Consider the following 2,848-nt stretch of genomic DNA (forward strand, 5'->3'; position numbering starts at 1 on the left):
TTTACGAATATCTTGTAATAGTTGACTTTCTATGTCGTATGATAACTCACATATTCTTCGTCCAATAGTATCATTAGACATATAAGTGTTTTCCTTTCATCTGCAGCAGAATGGCCCGACACTGCACAACACACCACTATCAAACAAGATTTGACAAGTTATTCAGCAACTAAGTATGGTTTCTTAGATTTGGCAATACGCAGAGCAACTAAATACGATGCTTTTAAAAGCGATTTATCAATTGAGAAACATTTTTAAAAGCATCCTTTTGAATTTTCATCTCGAAACCTTTTCTCTGGAAAAGTCCAGGGGCTTGCTTTCCAGTTGTAGGTGCTTTGTTTGTAAATGCCGCGAAAGCTTGGAAGGTTTCATGCTTTCGTTGAAACGAACATCTCTACAAACAACACATTCAGGTTTGGGATAATTTTCTTCTGATTGTGGCCAATGGACAAAACCATATTTCAAATAGTCTGCGATATAGTGCCTTACAAAGCTTTTTCTTTTTTTGTCAGATTGTGAACTATATTTACCTTCATCTGTATTCGAAGGGGCGGACGACTTTCTTGGTTTTGGAGAATCCTTTCTTTGCACGAAATTTAGGACTTTCGGGTCCGATGCTAGGTTTAATGAGTACCGCCGTAGATGGTGGACCGCCTCGCGGGTACGTTATCCCTGTGGAACCCTCTAAAGGAAGAGCGACGGAGAGCTCGAGACTTTGGTCGACTTCAGGTGGGATCTTCCCGTAAATTGAACGCTTCTCCGTGCTTCCCCGAAAGGGGAGGTATTTCCTTCACATAACTTTCGAACGCAAATGAAATCCCTCGGGGATCTATATAATTAAAAATGACAACTCTGATCAGTGAATCACTCGGCTCACGGGTCGATGAAGAACGCAGCCAGCTGCGAGACTTGGTGTGAATTGCAGAACACATTGAGCACTGATTTTCGAACGCTCATTGCGGTCTCGTGTGATACCCGGGACCTCGCTTGTCTGAGGGTCGGATTAGACTTGCCGAAGGAGATCGCTCCTACTTGGTCGTATCGGACGTAAAAATCCGTCGACCTAAGGTCTCGTATCCCCTTGGCCGAGAAGCCCACCACTTAAGGGGTCGCTCGAGACGATGCAAATAAAAACACTGAGGACGGTAAAGAGGGCCGTAACCTCGGAAATGAGAAATATATACATGAGTTATATGACAAATGGCTTTCTGGTGGCGTAAATTGATGATATGAGATTGATATGAAAATCAAATATTAAGAGTGGAAAATGAAATTAAAAATTGATAAAAAGGAAGGTATCGGTGTGATACCTCGATGGCGTCGAAGGGACGTTTGATATGCATTGTCTCCCATGCTCGGGCCTGTGGTGTGCAAAATGGCTTGATTGAAGGGTGTATGCTCTAACAAATTCGTGTACAAGACGGGCACGAAATAAAATTTACATATTGTAGACCTCAGATCAGACGAGACGACTCGCTGAGTGCCTTTCGTTTCCTTCTTACTCATCCTGCTTATTGATTTTTAATCTACCTAAAGTTACAGAAATAGTAGTTATAGTACATAAATAAATTCATAAGTTATTAAAAGCGTGCAGAACAATGTAAGCAAGATAAAAAGCGAAACCTAACCTATGACGCCTTAAAAACCGAACGCCTTAAAAACCTAACCTATGACGCCTTAAATACTACGATAGATATTCAGCGTTCAAGTAATCAGCGACAGGAGCACACTAACTGGTGTGCTAAGTGTACGGCACGGCAATTTATGAAAGGCGATCAGGTACATAGTTTCCAGTTCGTTAAATTTTTCATCATCGATCATATTATTTTCTAAACTAGTAAACTATTGTTATTGTAATGTAAGTGCTGTTGTAATATCGGTTGTCGGCTGATGACACTTTGGATTTTGGACAGATAGCTGGATATTTCGCAGACCGGCGGTTGAAAAACACTGATCTAAAGTATCAGTTGTGGCAGTTCAATTTCGATTTAATAACTGTAGCATGACGATAAGCGGTGGTTGCGAAATAAGAGATTTTGTTAGCCAGACCTGCTAATTATTTTATTTGGATATTAGATGTGGCCAATATGGCTTGCATCAGGCTTGAAGGAGTAGAAACCACAAAGATTTTTAATAATTCAGTTCCGATAAGAGGTCTAGCCATTTCCTGCATTTCTCGGAGTAAAACAGATAGGAGTTTGTTGCCTAAGTCGATAACTCTTAAAAAATTTTTAAATTTTTGTTCTTCAGAATCATAGAAACTTTAGTTACTCTTTTTAAAAAAATGTCATATGTATTAATAACTGAAGGGGGATCCATTGTGTCACTTTCCCGGTTTCAGATGTCGGTTTCGAGGTGGTTCGAAATGCAGATGTAACTGCTAATCCTGGAAATAATAAATAAAGTAATAACAAATAATAACTGAAGTAGGAAACTATCATGCTTTAAAACTCATTCGGAAATTTCTTTGAAAAATTCCATGTTGGGAATTCAATGAACAGAACTGAAAGAAAAGATTGAGAATATTTTGTAAGGGTATTCCCATTGTTTGGTGAACAAAAAACACTGTGCAACTAATGCAGGTCTGTATGACACTAATTGGTATTTTATGCCTTCAAAAGTAACTTTTAAATTAAATAGTGTTATTTTGTTGTTGTTGTATCGGGATTATGCTGCGTGGTGTATGAAAATTAATACAATATATTATGCAACATAAAACTCTCAAAATATGATACATAACAAACAGCGTGTGCATAGCAGGCAAATGCAAAAATGCAATATTTACTTTAACCAAGCCTTGAGTTTTTCAAAATACAACCCTTTCGACTTTCCGAATCGCGAATGGAGA

General features: G+C 38.7%; 1 non-coding gene across 1 annotated transcript; it reads left to right on the forward strand.

Moving 5' to 3' along the window:
* The first annotated feature begins 848 nt into the window (after positions 1 to 848).
* Positions 849 to 1,001, forward strand: LOC118193928 (5.8S ribosomal RNA). Its single transcript, XR_004759019.1, has one exon. It is a non-coding gene; the product is annotated as a 5.8S ribosomal RNA (ribosomal RNA).
* Positions 1,002 to 2,848: the final 1,847 nt, after the last annotated feature.

Source organism: Stegodyphus dumicola, chromosome 6, assembly GCF_044657685.1.
Source record: "Stegodyphus dumicola isolate Sdum_Otavi_A_Nest chromosome 6, ASM4465768v1".
Taxonomy (NCBI): domain Eukaryota; kingdom Metazoa; phylum Arthropoda; class Arachnida; order Araneae; family Eresidae; genus Stegodyphus; species Stegodyphus dumicola.